This window comes from Fistularia commersonii, chromosome 1 (assembly GCF_037954325.1).
Source record: "Fistularia commersonii isolate RoL2024-O1a breed Wild chromosome 1, RoL_Fcom_v1.0, whole genome shotgun sequence".
Lineage (NCBI taxonomy): Eukaryota > Metazoa > Chordata > Actinopteri > Syngnathiformes > Fistulariidae > Fistularia > Fistularia commersonii.
In genome coordinates, this window is record NC_141284.1 from 24,627,004 (window position 1) to 24,645,459 (window position 18,456).

Consider the following 18,456-nt stretch of genomic DNA (forward strand, 5'->3'; position numbering starts at 1 on the left):
AGGCATGCTTTGAGCAGCCGAAATGCTGAATCACGCAAGTTCAAATGAAAATGTAGGTTTGGGTTACAAATCAAACTAGGATTACAGATCCTGTCGGAAAAGATTTTTCAAAACCAGGTATTTTGATATCTTAAGTCTATAAAAGTATCTGTTCCAACACTGAATGTATGAATGTTTGAAACAAGCCATATCAAATTGATAAATATATCAAGATTATACATCTAGTGCAGGGGTGGGCAATTATTTTAGCTATTGGGCCACATTTCTTATTTTATTTTTATGCGCAGGCCAACTAGGTGAACACAATGAAAATTGCAATTTAGATATTTAAATTTTTTGGCATTTTATTTCAATAAAGTTATTTTCAAATTATTTTATTTTCAATAAAATAATAAATAGTAATATAAATGTACCGATCAACATTATTTTGTGTGTAATCATCTGTACAAAACAAACAAAAGGAAAACATATATTTCTAAATTCATCTTAATTGAAAATACTTGTTAAAATGTTCAAAGTAAATATTTTTTCGGGCCGGATAAAAAAGAAAAACGGGCTGGATGTGGCCCGCGGGCCGTAAAATGCCCAAGTCTGATCTAATGGTTATGTTCATGGTAAATCACCAGGGTAATCATATGAATGACTGTCAGTGCGGGTCCTGTTCTGGAAAATCTTGGAGAAGGCTGATATTTGATATTTGATATTTGATATTTGTTTGCCTGTGTGTTTGTTTGTATAGAAAAAAAAGATATTCTGTTACAATGGCAAGCAACATTGTGTCCATCACATGAATGTCCACCCTGAACATCCCTTACATGTACGCTATGTTCTTTTACTGTATGAACTAAAAGTTTGGCTCTAGTATAATCAAATAACTAACAGACACTTTTTACATTCTTAGAGTCATTTGAGCTGTGTTGTCAGGTCTGGTAAATGTCATAGAATTGCATGGAGAGAAAACAGGTGTTGCTTTGATATCACAGATATTCTGTTTTTTTTCCAAATATCGAGAAGAGGGCAAGGGGGAACAGGAGAAGGAGCGATACGTTTCAAATAACTGGAGGTCAGAGGTCACTGATGCACCCAACGGCAGATTGCGAGAAAGGCAGGTCCCTTTTAATACACCTTAACCCACATGATGTAAATTTAAGAACTAAGGGAAAATCTTCTTTGTCTTTCGGCTTTCCCCTTCAGGGGTCGCCATAGCAAATCGACTTTCTCCATCTAACCCTATTTTCTGTATCCTCCTCTCTCACACCAACTACCTTCAGATCCTCTCTCACTACGTCCATAAATCTTCTCTTTGGTCTTCCTCGAGACCTCTTGTCTGGCAGCTCAAATTCCAGCATCTGTCTAGCAATATATTCACTATCCCTCCTTTGCACATGACCGAACTATCACAGTCTGGCTTCTCTGACCTTCTCTCCAAAACATCTAACATGTGCTGTTCCTCTGATAGACTCATTCCTGATCCTATCCATCCTGGTCACTCCCAAAGAGAACCTCAACATTTTCATCTCTGCAACCTCTGGTTCTAACTCCTGTCTTTTCGTCATAAGAAATAAGGGAAAATACGGATGCTTTTCAAGTTATTAGACATGCATTTTTTTTTCAAGCCTTCCTCACCAATTATTATTACTATCCTTCATATTTCAGACATACAGCGCCCCAAGCAAAAATGGCAATGTTTAATTGTGCTGCCTCTATTTTATTTCCAAAGCTAAATTGAAAGTCTTAATTTTTGATGCTGTTGGACAAAAACTATTTTTGTCGCAGTGTATGTGAGCAAAACAGAGGTTTATCCAAATATTTCTAACACTGGATTCAATATCAGTTAGTTGTTTTTTTAATTTTAATTTTTTTTTTATATGCAGCCTGTGAAGATCTACTCACATCCAACACACTTAATCAGAAAATCAGCAACTATTTAAACATCTTTTAAATTGTGCGTCCCACAGAGTGTCTTAGATGCGGTTCTTCAATATAAATTGAGAAGGGGAAGCCCCCCCCCCCGGCCCCCAGTGCGCGTCCCCGTGCGCGCCCCCGTGCGCGCCCCCCGCGCGGAACGCTTTAGCGCCCCCTGAGGCGCGCGTCCGCCGCGTGTCCGCCGCGCGTCCGCCGCGAGTCCGCCGTGTCCGCCAGGGGGCAGCTGTGTCTCGGTCTGAGCGTGCGCCGCTCGCGCTGCATCACAGAGAGGAAAATACCACCAGATGGCGGTTTAGGATTGCTGCTCTTCTCTCAAGGCGCGGTTCCGCTCGCACGGCCAATTTTCAATATTAAAATACGCACAATATTAAAACGAAAATCGATTTATTGTTTCAGAAGGCGATAATCGATTCGGGGATGGTCGTGAAAGGTAAGTGACATGTGTTTTTGTCGTGTTTTGTGCGGCGGGTAGGGAGACGGAACACAGATTAAAGATGGTGGACACAGAAAGGGAAGACTGGTTGGTTGGGGGATGGGCTGCTAGCTGCTAACGGAGGTGAATGTGCTTTCTCTCTTCCCCAGTTACATTATATGCTAGCGGAGCCGTTAGCTTGCGAGCTAGCCCTCCAAAAATTTTCGGGTAGACAACTTGCCAGAAGGGCAAGTGGTTGCCGCAGGTCCGGCCTTTTTTTTCGCCTACCACCCCCCCTCGCCAGCATTTTCCACCCGGTGCTGGAGTTTGGCTTGTCAACAAATAAAGAGCCATGCGGTGTGACGTGTTTTCTTGCTCTTTTTACAAGGCAGGATTCAGAGCATCACCCCTCATTTGCTCAGTCGTGTTATGATTGTTACGGTCTTGCCCCGCTGTCGTCCGGTGCATTTTCACTTTGGGGGGTGTTATCCGTACACATCCCACGCTGTTATTCACAATGCTCCTCCTCAGCCCGTGACAATTTTGCACACTCAGTTATGCACAATATCTTGCAAGGATCTGTTTCTAGTGGCTACTTTTTTTTTCCCCTCCCTGTCAACATCAGCATCCCAGCTCTCCCTCCCCCCCCCTCTCTCGCTCATCGCCTTCAAGTTTTCAAGAGTAGCCGACTTTGTTTTTCACCGTTATCGAACAGGTTGCTAGTGTCATGATTGACACACACGTGGATCATTTTTTTTTACTTCACGTTTGCACGGTCGACTCCAGTGCGTTTAATAATATTATGGCGCTTCTCTCCCTTTTTCCCGCCCCCTTCTGTGCGGGAAACAGGCAACACTGAGCGGAGGGAAATATGAGTCACATTAGGGGGGATGGAGGGGAGGGTGGATGGGCTCGACCGTCCAACCCTCACAGGTTTATATAGGCTTCAGTCCTGGCCATCCCATCCCGCGGCCAACCAGACCTGTGAACACACTGCTATAAGTAGTTTGGGGTTGTTGATATTGGCTCGGTGTGCCTTCTGGCAGTGTGCATGCAATCTCTGGATTGTTGCATAACTGCTTTGTTTACAGTCAGCCATGTGATTTCTCATCCAGGCTGTCTTGCACTGGTCCCTGCAGCTCGCTTGCCTGCTAGAATGTCTGCCGCTGTCACTCAGCATTTTTACACCAGCGCTACACAAATCACTTGCCATTTCTGCTGCAGAACATGTTGAGCAGTGTTAGCGTTTGAAAAATCGCTGCCGTCCGATTTTGCTTTTTTACCCCCCCCTCTCTCTCTTTCGCGCGCTCTTTTTTTCTTTTTTTTTAACCAAATGATACAGATCTCCCATATACCAATTTATATTGGATAATTTCAGTCAAAGTTCTGTTTTTTTCTTTTCTTTTAAGCATATTCTTTCTGTAACTAACAAAGATGTTATGTGCAAAGACGGGTAAAATAATTTGGATGGTGTATTCACAGTCAAAAAATAAACAACATAAAATATCCCATGCATGCTGATTTAATATATTACACATTTGCCTGCTTTAATTAATTGAAAAATTATGTTGAACTTTTTTATCTGACATAAGACATAGCCATACACATACTCATATTGTACAAAATTGGCACTTAATCATTAGACGGGATGAATAAAAATGAGGTGTCTCAACACAATTGTGTTGGTTTGTGGATTTCTTATCATTTTTAACACATAAATATATATTGTTTTTTTAGTTGTCTTCTATGTTTAAAATGAGTTGTATATGCGCTTAGCCTGAAAATTTGTGTCTTCTCATTCTTTTCTCTTCTCACTTCACCCATATTTGTCCAGAATGGATTTCGTAACACAAGTTCCCTCACTCCAAGTACTGTGTAATCTGTGAGTTAATGTGCAATTTGTATATGTACTCCCCGGATACATTGCCTCAATTGCAACAGGGCACATGAGGAAGACAGCCTTCTTGCCATCTAGGCTGTCGTCCTCATGTGCAAGCTATTATTTTCAATATGGATCAAATTCTTGGTCAGTAATCTGATTTTTAAAACACCAATAAACTGTGAGAAAAAGTCACAGTTTATTGGCAATTTCCTGCAACCAGATATGTTGTCATCAGATGTTGAAATGTTCTTTGTTTTATAAGCAACCTAAAACTCAGCATATCTATTGCTGTACACTGGAAACCTATTGAAGTAATTGTAGCAGCTCTTAATGAGATCAATTTGAGTATTTTTCTGTATAGAGCAAGAAAGAACATATTGCATTTCAGATGTATACATCTTTACCATTTAATAATTGGAGTAAAGCCACTCCCAGGACAATTGTGTTTTGCCTTTTGTTGGAGCCACATGTTTGTTACGGCTCAGGAGATTATGTAATAGGTTTAATATTTGACTGAGCTTATAACACTGTGACCTTGATAGGAGATGTTGGCTTAAGGAGAAGTAATATTTCCTTTTTTTGTCTGACTATCTAAAATGTTCAGCCCAGGAGAAGGACTTGCAGAGAGAATCAAAAATATTAAGCTTTTCCCCATCATTGCCTCTGCAAGGAGGTCATGATTTGGCACCATTTGCTTTTCTGCTTATGTCTGTAAAAAAAAAGTACCAAGCCGATTTTCATCAAACTTGGTTAAAGCTGGAGACTCTGCCAAAACATTTTTGGTTAGTTTCAACTTATCTTAACCTATCAAGCGTTGGTCCATTACCAACTAATTCTGTTACGACACTGTACAATAGTGCAAATTTTGACCATTTGATTTTGGTCATGAGTTGCTTCACTGATGTGGCAAATATAAGCTATCACTCTTGCTCACTCACCCGACAATTTATTAGGCATAGTCAAGAAAAAGTCTATTAAAACTTGTTGAGGGAAGTGTTGATTTGTTTCAATAGTTATTTTGGAGGCTGTAATTTTGGGTCAGTTGAACCCTGTTAACCACATTTCTGCACGCAGTGCAGACATGCTTCCTTGCTTGAGCAGCTGTCTGCTTGCAGACACTGGTCTATGTGGTTGTATAATGCTCATGGGCCTTGTTTTTATCTGCATGGCCCAGGTTTAGAGCTATAGTGTTCACAAACCAAGCCATAGTCTTTGGGAGAAGGGCCTCAGTCAGTCAGATGACTAGATGCTGGAGACGCTCTGCAATGAAATTACACATCTTCTATAGATATTGGATTAACATTTTTTTATTTTGGTTGAGATGACACTGTACTGATATTGAATGTCACTGACTAAATAAAACTACCAGGGTTCATCAGTATAATGAGAACATTTTAAAATTGTGTTGAAAAACTGGAAAAAAAAACTGCATCCTACCGTTCCATAGTGAAATCTGGAATAGCAAGGCTTTTCCTCTTTCCGTTATATTGGTCAACGCATTCTTCTTTTTTCTTTTTGGCATATTTTGCAGGTATGTTCCTTTAGCACTTCAGGCCCCAGTTTAGTGCATATTACTTCTTTAAAAATACATGTCAAGAATTTTGTGTCAGAGAGAGACATAAAAAAAGATCTGCACACTAAAAACTGCTTCCTACTTTGTCAGAAGAAACAGTTGAAGGACCAGGGGCCAACTGCTTTATTACATTATCGTAATATGTCATTGTTTATGGCGTGAAGCTGTGATGCATGAAAAGGGTAATAAAGTACAACAAAGCATCCAGGGCTGGATGAGCTTTTCATTGCCTTCTGGTCTTTTCCTCTTCATCAGACACACCAGAGCTTCGGCTTCTGTATGGATGTAAGATCTTGTTCTGTCCCACATCCACATAGTTAAAGGGACAGTTTAACCCAGTACTACAACATTTATGATGATAATATTCAAAAGACCATATCATTTATGTGTTTTTTTTTAATCTAGAGTGTTTGACTAAGTTGCAGAATTTAGAGGAATTTTTACTTTTTGAAATTCAGTGGAATTGAAGAGTCAAAGCTCCTAAAAGAAAGAAATAATCCATTATTCTTCAGAAGGAGCAGTTACAACTAATTACAACTATTTTGGTCACACCAGACTGCAAGTCTAATTACCTTAACAAACAGACAGAGAAACAGGTGGGATTGATTTTATCCAGAAAAATGTAGATGGATACTTGTACTCACATGTTTTAGGTAAACAGACCGCTTTTTCATTGTCCACTCCTAAAAACCCAATCTTGTGACGCTTGGAGGGAAAACAATATGGTAAAGTGTTGAGAAGTGATACTTGGCTATTTTGTATATTGATACAAAATAGCCAAGTAGCTATTTATTATTAATCTATTTGTGGAATAACAACTGAACCAGCCAGGTGTAAAATTTCTTGCCAGTGTTTAATGACAGTGTTGGTCTGTCTGCTTTCACTGTTCGATTTAACCGCTACAAGAGTGAAAAGAACAGATTTAGGACTTGATCTTAATGGAAACCATTTTCATTGTTGCAGTGGATAAGGTTATATTATTTTATGTCATCAGCATAATTAAGAATGGCATTAATAATGTTGGTAACTTTATAACCAGGATGCTCCTGTGACTCCCACAACTGCCTCTTTGATGCTCAACTGGGGAATAAGGGGAAAGAAAAAAAAAAATCTGTCAGAAACACCTCTTACCAATGCCTTGATTTATGCATACATTTTTCTGAAGAGGGATCAAAAACATGCAGAGCTTCTTCCCTGTCTTCCGCAATGCCTTCGTGGATTCACATTGTAAGAGGTGACTACATACCAGAGACAGTTTATTCATATTTTTCCCCATTGAGATATTATCTTGTGTGATGCAGGTGGTGTAACATCTAAATAAATATCCCTAAAAGTGAAACACCTTCAGAGGTGACAAGTCAAAGGAAACAAAATTATGCAATTTTTCCTATTCTGCACAAATGTAATTTCTTTCATATCTCATAGACTTATCAGACAGACACAGCTACTTTCAGGCTGGGTATGAAAAAACAACACATAGTGTAACTACGCAATTAAATTATCTTGTCCTCATTGTACCTTAATACCTTTGTATGGAGAGCAACCACAGAAAAAGAACTTTTTCCTCCTCATGCCTTTTGGTTGCACATGTCTTTCGAGTGCTCAAATAACTCGTGATGTGTAAACAGTACGATAGTGCTGTGGGCATAACTGTCTGACCCATAACAAGTTCATACACTATGGCTATGTTTAAAACACTAAGTGTTTCATTGAACTGTGAAAGTCTCCTACTAACACTAATACACTAATGCCAAATGAAAATAGTGAAATAAAAACTCTGTCAGTTTCTTGGTTTTGGCAGTTTAGAACTCCATATATCAAAATTGTTCTATACTTTGTAGTCAGACATGCTGAAGGGATGGCGTAACATACCTCATAGGTAGGACAACACTTCTATCAGATTGGTAAAACTTCCTGCTGTCAAATAATCCCTAATATAAGTACCTGAGAATGTTGCTGTTGCCTTCCTAATTAGAAAGAAAATTGTGCCTTGACATATTTCTGTGGAGATATGACAGGCCACATAATGTGATAACAACTGGTTCAATTTCCAGTGTTACGAAGAAGGCAAATTCGTTTCCTGAGTGTGTATGTAAAAGAATGAACACCCAAATATCAGTTTGAAGATTCATGGGATATTTAATCGTACGTCAAAGGCAAGGTTTTGTGAGTGTGTGTCTGTGTGGAGTTTTATGGCATCCCTGGCATTGCTGCATGGCTTCGTGGTTGCTAGGCTGAGCAAACAGCTTTTACCTGCAGCTGACGCATAAGTGTATTTGCATGGCTGGCATGTCCTATTCACAAGTTTTCCAAAGAAAACAATATAAATACTTTCCAAGCCAAGACTTCCTTTCAATTTATACATGAAAAATAATCTGCAAAGTACAACCTAAAAACCAGGATTTATTTTTAAGGATGTCTTTTAATGAAGTCATTCTTGATGCATGCGGTTTCAGTCTGAGGTTTGTAAGTTTATTGGGACTTGGAAGAAGTACTCGCTTACTCAAAGTTGTGACCTTCGCCTCTTTGTATCCCTGGTCTGCTGCAGGGATCGGTTCTCAACCTCCAGCGCTGAGTGGCTATTTCATATTTCACCACATTAGTGGAGTAGAATGATAGGGTGATCAGAATCTTCTCAGAGGCTTCAGATTTAGTTAAAGGATTTCATTTGGTTGATACCTGCTCAATGCCACTGCATATAAAAAGGTCTAAGAGACACATCTCGGGCTGTATTACTCAAAAATCATTATTGCTGTCATCGCAGTTGGAGAGTCATAGCTTGAAAAAAAACAACCTTTTTTCATTTCCCTCCTGAGAATCCTTGTCTCACCAATGACATAGAGCAAACAAAATGAATCATAGAATAAACTGAATGTGTGTTTTTCCTTGAAGGTTGCATCCTGCCAAAGAAGGCAAATGTGTCTACTGTCTGTCTGGAATCAGTTGTTGCTTTGAACACCCTCTTCAGCCCTGTAATGTCAACCCTTCTAGATTTTCTGCCAAAAATCTTATCTATCCCAACTGGATTAGTAAAAAAGTAAAATAGTCAAAACTGTAAGTACAATAACATTATTTGGCTCTAAAAGCATTTGTTATCCATAAATTGTTTGATAGTTGCACCACATGGAAATCTCAAACCTGTAATAATATTGAGGAGTTTGTCAGAACCAGCTGTACAAGATGTGAAATTGGTTTCACAAAGTTTTCAATTTAATCTCCTATTCATGTTGAACTGTCGTTGTTTTCAGTTTGAAATGAAACAAATGATGAAATCCAACTTCGGACTTGATACCATTAGACATCAAAAGATGGTAATACTGTGACATATTCTCGATATTCAAATTTGGACTATGGGAAAATGTTTTTGTTTAATACTATAATTTAAACAATTTAAATCAAATGGTTAGCATTATATGGGGGGGGGGGCAAACTACGGCCCGCGGGCTGAATCCAGCCTGTTGGTCTTTTTCATCCGGCCCGCCAAAGATTGGTACACAATTCATACTTGATGTGAATGTTTGAATGATTAGATCAATTAATGTGGGCGCTCAGACAGTAGATTATTTCATTTTTGGAGCTACTTGAGCACACTTGAGAATTTTCCTTAGCTGAATGACACAGATTTGGATAAACTGTGGATATACTGACACACATGAATGAGCTGGATGTGAAGCTACAAGGGAAAAACTGGTTTGTGCATGAGATGCAAGCAAACGTCAGAGCCTTCAAAACCAAGCTGGTTTTACTTTCAAAGTAAATGTCAAACACTGTTCAGACAAATGTCAGATGGGTCTGTGAACGAATGTGTTTTTATTTATTTATTTTTTTTATTTTATTTTTTATAATATGTATAGTATCTTGTGCTCACCCGGCCCGTCTATCAAAAGTCAATGCAGCCCCTGAGCCAAAAAAGTTTGCCCACCCCTGCATTAGATGTTTTAGATGAAGACTGACTTTCATCGAAATATTACAAGGTAACACATTTTGGGATACAGATGTATGATGTATGACTGTATTTTAGTTGCTTTCACTGCGTTAATGAAAATAGAAAAGTATCGTACATCCATGTGTTTTTGATCAGCACCAAAATCTCATCTGTTCTTCTACAGGCTAATCCTCCAACTCTCAGGTTTAGTGCAAATCTGCCTGTTATTGTTTGCTTAAACCTGTAAATAAAACAGCAATAAAAACATCCTTGATAAAGTCAAGTAAACTAGGCGCACGAGGATATTTTAAATTCTCAAGGTTCCTTCACATTTTCCATTTGGGTTCTGTCTAGTAACTGAATGTTCAAAGTTTGGTACATTTTTCAAAATACTAGAGATGGAGGAATATACAGGGACTAAAACAAGCTTAATTTTTTAACGGTACTCTGCTGTTTTTTGTCCACCCCAGCTGCCTCAGCATTGCAGCTCTGCTCTCCTTAATCACAGCTGCTTAAACACTGAGGTTGGCAACATACACATATTCCCTACACTGATGCAAATTATCAGCAGCGAAGAGCAGTGCACAAACCCTCTGAGTTGCAGCTTCCCAGTGGGCAGTGACCCTCGCCTTTGCCCATTAAAATGACAGATATGTTGGCCAGCAAATTCTGTCAGCTGCTGATAATTAGTATGAGTTCTTGAGTAATGACAGGCCAAATGTAACTGTCGTTGTTATTACAGCTCTTTCACAAGCCTATATCTTTTCGCATCCAATGATAGTTCATGAGGGAAGAAACCGCTCCTTTGCAACATTTTAATCTATATAATTTGTACCAGGAGAGCCAACAGAGTGATCCATCTCTCTCCAGAAGATTACATCATTTTAGTATTCTGAATCCCCAGTTAAACTCTGGCTTGTACGATCAAAGTTATTACATTTTCAAACTCGGTCCGTCATCTGATTTTAAAATTCAACATGATACCAGTCTAAAGAAACCGTACACCTACAAGACCTCTATTGACACCACAACAAGCTGCAAATGGTGTCAGTATAATTTACTAATAAATTACAAAAATGTAAAGTTGAAAAAAAAATAGTTTAAGAAATAAGTAAAAGAAACTAAACACTCAGCTTCATAGTGGATTGATGTGTTGCATGCAAACAACTGCAAAAAGAGAAGAGTAGCTGGTAACATATCACTTTTGTAGAAAAATAATCGCTGTCATAAAACCTGTCTCATTGATCCACAACTGTTAGTCAATTTGCAGGTTCTTTTGTTTGTCTTGCAGGTTGTTTGTCATGCAGGTTTAGCTCCTGTTACCACAGTAGTTTTTCTCCAATGATGATTTATTCTGCGTTGTTGTTTATCATCTGACTGATGATCTGTTTATATTACATTGGTACTTTTGACTATTAAGTTACAAATAAATGAATTGATAACTACAATTTTTTAACACATGAGACTGAAAATGTGTAGAAGTATCAATACTTTTCACATTTCCAATTCATGGCATCATATCCAGATATGAAAGTGTGTTACTGTTCTTCTTTCATTGTGATCAATGTATATTATAAGGATATTTAGGATATCTAAATAGATTTTGGTGAGCCAACTCTCAGTATGAAAGAATCACGACTATGGTCGAAGCCCAAAACTATAATCAGTACTTCCATGGGCATTTGTAATTTCCAGTATTTCCAACGTGCACAATGTAGGTCATTGTAAGTCTTATATCTAGCCGGTTTCTGTCAACATTTGGCCTTGTAATTGCGTGTGTGTTCGTATAGTTTCGGAATACTGCCTAAAGTCTGTGTCAGAAAAGCTCCAACAATGAGATGCAAATCCATGGAACAAGAAACAAGCAAGCGTTAGTAATTCTGAATTGAGTTAACATGATTTATGTGTCTGTCTTGCCTCTTCACCTTGCTCACAGTGAATGTATAACTGTACATAGCACTTTCAGCAGTGGTGTAATGGATGATAACACTGTAATTTCCATCACTTGAAAAACATCCTTTTGAAAAGCCAAAGGGGTGGTGGTTTGATTTCCTGTTCATCTGAAAGGAAATGTGTATGTTTATCGTTCCATTTGAATGTTTGTCAGTATGTCAGCATGTGGTTTGATGGCATTAATGGGATGGGTTTTCAAGATAAAAACATCCAATTTGATAAAATGGATGTTTGACTGTCAGCTCTGTAGGCAGTTCAATTTATTTCAGCACTGTAAATTAAGCTCAGTAGATGGGAACACCTTATTAAAGCGACATATAAAAGGCTCAAAGACAGCCAGCAGCGCTTCACTCAGGTTGAATCCAATGGGGAATTTAAGGTCGTGTGAACGTTGATACTGTGTGTATGCATCACATTATTAGAATTCTGTACATTAATATTTCTAAAAGAAGATGGTATTTAGCTGCAAACAAAATGTTTTCCCTAAATATCACACATACTCATAAAATTCCCGTGCACTGAAAAAGTGACTGAAGCTGCAAATCATGCAATTGTTCTTCTTCACACTTGGAAATAATTTGTTCCTCAGTATCTTGGAAATATTTGGGTTGCATGGATACAGAATTGCATTCCAAAATTAAGAGATCTCTAAGGTCTCTGCTCCCCCACCAGGCGCTCCGTCAGTACTTTGTGAATGGAAAAATGACTTATACATTATTGATCATTCTGTAGGACACTTACATTTGCCTCTTTTTTTGTAAGGCAAAGATGGATATCCTTCCGAGATCAAAATCTGGCCCGAGACCAGACCTGCAAATCCATGTGATTGCACTTATCTAGTCAGGGTCAAGCACCAGCTTAGAGCAGCAATAAATAAATACCACCTCAGCTTTGGCAGTGGCAGTGTGTGTTTCTGAGTGGTCAGTGCTATTTGTGTTGCTCTTGCTTTATATCGATTCACTGCTTTTTTCTAAGTGAATTTTCTGGCTGTACAGAGTATAACAGTCGGACATATCTTCATGGAAAAAAAGTTTTTGTTTTTCACTGTGTACAAAAAACATTCAACAATCTTCTCTGCGCTTTTAAAAGACATAAAATAAAGCTCAGGTTTTGAATCTGAACAAATAAAGGAAATTGCTATTATTTGTAATATGAGTTAGTTTGAGACATGGTCCAAACCATCAAATGACTTATAAAGGCAAGTAACAAATAAAGACAATATTGACTGACGTTGACTCACATGGCACTGGCTAGGTTTAGTCATGAGGCAGCCGTATCTTTTATGCTATTCACTGACATTACTTTGTATTCTTCAGGCCAATCTGCCTCACAGGCTGTGTGAAGGGGATTAGTGGGTTCCCCCGAACAGTCTGGTAGCCTCAAACCGATAAGTTGGCCTTAAACCTCCTTTTATTCCCTGCTTAAGGAATATTATCTTGCCGGAATGATCACAATGTCAAAATGATCAAACACAATATCAGATAGACCAACTACCGCCTCAGCAAGTTTAGTCAAGGTTAAAGACTAACCTGTTGGACTGCAGGGGACATATTCATTTAAAAATTGAACATTGTTATCTGAATTTAGTTACCAATTTTTTTTTACCTGTTATCCTTGTATTTGCCTTGTCCTTTTATCAGAGATAATGCACATTGGACTGTTAGCCCTCTGTAAGTGTGTTAAACGTTCACTCTGCTTTTGACAAGAGTTTTCGTATTTAATCGGTGATTTAATGATATTTGATCATCATGATATTAACAAGTTTCTGCCTCTATGACAATTGAATACCCCAAGTTTGAAAACATTTGATCCTATTAGACTTGCTATTTTTCCACACTGTCTTAAGTGTTGACTACCTATTTACTCACTGATAGCTTTGAAAAAGATTAATGGATGAATCTGCCATGAAAAGCACTATTATTCATGAAAAATTTCTTGGCTCAAACCTTCCATAACATTTTACACGTAGGTTTTTTTTGTTGTTTTTTTTATTTTATTTTATTTATTTATTTATTTATTTTTATTTTTTTATTTTTATATTTATCTTTTTGCTTTAAAACTCAACATAATTATGTCACATCGATTCATTCCTTTGAATGTTTTTTGTAAAAAGCAACAAGAAAACAAAGTGAACTACATAATGTGGATTGAAGACATAATCACTGATACAATTTGCATAATGAAGTCACCAATCTTTAAAGCAGAGCAAAGTAGCTGAGTGTCATACAAATGCTATACAATTATCTCTGTTAAAGCAGCATATGTATTTGTCATTTTAATCGACATTTTTAAATTGTGATTTACTGCAGCAGTCTGTTGTTAAAATTGATTGCCAAAAGGGAATAGCAGGCAAGTTGTTTTTTTTTTGCTAGGAAATGATATTCCTCAACCATGAAGAAGAAATAATTCATTCCCTGACATTGGGATGACTCTTATTTCGCCTGATAGTATGAATCTTTTCTATGAATTAACAGCTACTGATTAGTGGTTGATTGGTCATGTCAGTATCATTATTTGACAAATTAATTGTGAGCAGGATGAGAAAAGCCCAATCGGGCATTTAACTAATTACTTTGATTTATTTGTCTCAGCATTGCCCCATACTGTTAATTTCTTTGCTGTGTAAATACCTATGTGGCTTCTGGGAGCAACTAATTTCCTTTTCACAACCATTTGTAGGATTGTAACTTCTCACAGCATTATTGAGCCAGCACTCAGTATAAAGTTAGTGTTACTGTTTTCTTTTTGTTATCTTCTCTTTATCTGTGTTGGTGTCAAACACCTGGCTGGTATTTGCATACACTGCCTTCTGTGAGCAGCCATCTGCCTCTGTCAAAGCTCTCCAGACTCTTTTTTCCAATTTCCCTCACTCAGCTCACATTTGGGCAGTCATTAAACCCTTCAGCTGCTTGCACATCATTACACCATGACAGTTCTTGTTTTTTCTTTAACAGCCTGCTCTGAATTAGCAGGATTTCTCTGACCCCTGTGAAATATTTGATGCAATGCAAGATCATTGGGATTTAATAATGACTGTGAGGACTAAAAGCCCCCCTACACGAAGTCATGGGCAACACGGCTCTGAAAAAAGGAATAATTTTGATTGAAATTGGGGCAGCTGTGGCTCAGTTAGAAAAGCGGGCATCCCTCCAACAGGAAGGTTGGCATTTTGATTCCTGTTTCCCCCTGTCTGAATGCTGAAGTGTCCTTGGGCAGGACACTGGACCCCCAGTAGGTCCTGATGGTCTTGTTAGTGCAGCTCCGCTGCCATCGGTGTGTGTTTGTGTTAATAGGTGAACAATATCCAGTGTAAAGCCCTTTAAAAACCACAAGGTGATGAAAGCACTATGTAAGTGGAGACCAATTGCCCTCTATTTGTTTTGTAATTTGTCCATGTTGATTTGTAATCTGCAAAATCTAATTTTCATTTAATTAGAACATGGATTTTTTTTTTATTCTTGGGGTACTGTACCACGCATACATCTTCCCTTAAGTCTATAGTAAAGGATGCAGCACAGCTGTTTCATTTGGAATGGTATTTTGATGCACATTCCGCCTTAAACAAATGTTTTCATTTAAATGTGCATCAGACCAGATTACAGTTTTGGGATTTGTAAGAGGGAGAATGAATGCTGGCCAAGGTGACAAAAGGGGCTGAGGCTGAAGAAATGAGTTTCTCATTCTTTCCCCCCATGTTGCTGTTAAATATTCTCCCTCTCCCTGTTACCCCCCTGCCCCCCCACCTCTCCTTGCGGCTCCATTTTGCGGCAGCTGCGCAGGCAGCCATTGCACAGAGGAGAGAAGCATTGCCTTTTCCCCGTCTCTTTCCCCATTCCATCACCCTGCCACTTTTTCGTGTGATCTATTCATACTTTATTCGCAGAGGTACTTCTCAAGAGATGGGGGGGGGGGGGGGGGGGGGTCTATTTTTCAGCAGAGATCTTATCACTTTGTGCACTTCACACAGCATCCTTCCCCTCCTCGTGTTCAGATTTGGTGTGCAGCAGAGAGAAAGTGTACAGTGGATTGTGGCAATAACAGATGGCACACGCAGGACCATGACTATGTGTCACACTTTACGACTCCTGGTTGGATGGTAATCTCCTGTGTGACACAGGCATAATCTGGTTAAACCAGGCGGCCACAGTTCGCCTCAAGGCTGTGCCTCATTATAACAGCATGGCTCTATCGTCTTAATATGTATGGAGGCTGGCAGTATGATAAAGAGCAATTATTGTCCGTGTGACTCAGCTCATTGCCGTGGCCCAGGGGGACCGGTCGTGATTCATGCTCACTAGGCAGGCTTTGGTTTCCTTCAATTTGGACCAGTGGCTTAGTTTTTAAAGATTTCCTCTTCTGATGTAGGTACAGTTTTGACACTCCCTCCATTCATAACTAGGGGTTGGCATGAGCACATATAATCGCTCATTTTCTATATCTGAATGTCCTTACAATGAAGAAGCATTTAATCTTTGTTCTGTCCTGTTCCAAACCTTTACTTAGGGAGAATAAATGTATTGGTGATTGAAATATCACTTCAGTGGACAATATATAAAAGTACCATTTTAAATGAAAAGTCATACATTTTTGTTTGTCTGTTTTTCCCATTTCTTTGTTTCCCAAAACCAAGCGATTTGGATTTGCTCATTTTTGGATTATTAGTTCAAGGGTTTTTTTTGTATGAATTTGTGACTTTAAATTTGCTTCACTTGTGTCAGACCTGGACATAATGGTCTTACAAGTATTGTAACATATTACCCGTTTCAGCAGCTGCTGCTCTATTGCAATTCGTGACATCTTATGATCCCTTCAATTTTGTTTTTTTTTGTTTTTGTCATAAAATCTGTCAAGTAACCTGGAACACTTGAATTTGTGATTGGCTTTGGGGAAAATTGTAGAACCAAGAAAAGTTCCATGCTATTTTTTATTTGTTCATGCTGTCACATTTCTTGGCAAGAAAATAAAAAGAATCCATTCAGACTGAAAAACACCCCGAAAAGAAATCTGCCAAGAAAATGTCATTTGGTTTACTGCAAAACCAAACACATTGTAAAAACCTTCAGAATACAGAAATGTTGCACCGTTGATTGGTAGTTTATAAGAGAGGAACTCATATGAGAGAAATGATTCCAAATTAAAAATTGGCAAAATAAATGTGTGTAGTGACATCTAAACCAATCTTAAAAATCCAAAAGTTAGAATTATTTATCTTGTATTTAACATTGACTGTGCTGAGCATGAGACTGGGCAACCTGAGGACAGTGCAGCCCGAATAATGTTGATACACCTTCACATTTCTTTCAACCTTGCACAGTTGATGCTGTCAACTCTCAAACAAGTGATGGGACAAAAGAGGCGCCTTGGCCTTCAGTTACAAGAGGAATGATTGTGGTTGCTATTCGGCATGTGACGTTCAAGCAAGCAATGTGAGCAGGGTTACAGTATGCAAGCAATGGTCATGAAGTCACAGTATAAATTGAACAGTTCCTCCAGTGTAAACTCCCCTTCAGTCCCACCCAGTGGTTGCTGTGTCAAAGTAGGGAGAATTTTTTATTTCTGTCCATGAATCCATTGAGTATTGAACATAAAATACTTTAACATGGACGAAAGCTTGACAACTATGAGTAATGGCTGATTCTATGATTTGCCACTAAACTTCCCTACTATTAAATTGTGTGTGTCTCCACAGCCCTCAGTTGCCAATAGTAGACAGATCATATGATCATATCCTTTACAATAGGCTCTTTCTGGTAGGATGTGTTCACAGCTGTAATGGAATGGACACAGTTACTATTTTTAAATGCCCATATATACCATGCTCTCATATGACTGGCCATTCCTACAATAATTGTGAGATAGAATAACATCCGTTCAGCATTGATTTTACTCTGATGTGTTTGATGCTGTGGATTAATTTACTTGCGTGAAACCCTTTGTTCAAACAAATGTCTGATGTGCAAGTGGTAACAGCAGATTGAAAAAACTGGTAAATTGACTCTTATTGTACAATCTTTTTTCTATTTTATTCTACTCTTGTGCAAAAATGCCAGTGACCTTTTCCTCTCTGGGATTAAGGTGTCAAAACATGGAGGAACTGGGGAGTAATTATCTTGCCAAAAGGACACTTCAGCAGAGACAAACATGCAATCTCCCAATTAGCAGGCAGCCCCTCTGTCCTCTCAGCCATGTTGCCTAATGTTCCAAACTAGTGTGGATTTCTATTGGGGCTGTTAGCCTCTGCTGAAGAATGTATGTTGACCCATGCTTTTTTAATGTAGGCTGAAAGTCTATGTGTCTTTTTCTGAAACATGGGAGGAGACACATGCTAACAAGTATTTAGCAGAACTGGACCTGATAACAGTCCAGTTCAATCACCATACATTTGAAGAAACACTCAACAACTGAGTGTGACATTGTCACAGGGAAACTTACTGGTAGAATAATTGCGGTAGTATTGCAGTTTAGCAGGTTTGACAGCTTTGAAGACTAAACAGTGGATCCGTGTAGAACTGCTGTCATATATTATGGTCAGATGCTGCACGGATTAAGTATATGCAGTGTATATGCATCACTGACTTACATGTGAATAGATGGTCTTAGTGCCTCAAGGACATCCAATTATACTGTTTCACAAGGTATTAGCGCAAGCGGTCTTGTAGGTTATTGCTTCCTGATGTTGAGATGTGCTTTTGTGTATTTAGCTTGCATCTGTCCTTGGACTGTCTGATTTTGTAAAGCACGACTTTAACTGAGATATACCCTGACTGCAAATCTACTTCAGAAAT

General features: G+C 38.6%; 1 protein-coding gene across 1 annotated transcript in view; it reads left to right on the forward strand.

The window, feature by feature from the left end:
• The first annotated feature begins 2,210 nt into the window (after window positions 1-2,210).
• Window positions 2,211-18,456, forward strand: part of stag1a (STAG1 cohesin complex component a) — a 47,516-nt gene continuing 31,270 nt past the window's right edge. The window contains exon 1 of the mRNA XM_086156291.1: window positions 2,211-2,356. The gene's annotated coding sequence lies outside the window, so the exon portion shown is untranslated. The remainder of the gene's footprint in view (window positions 2,357-18,456) is intronic.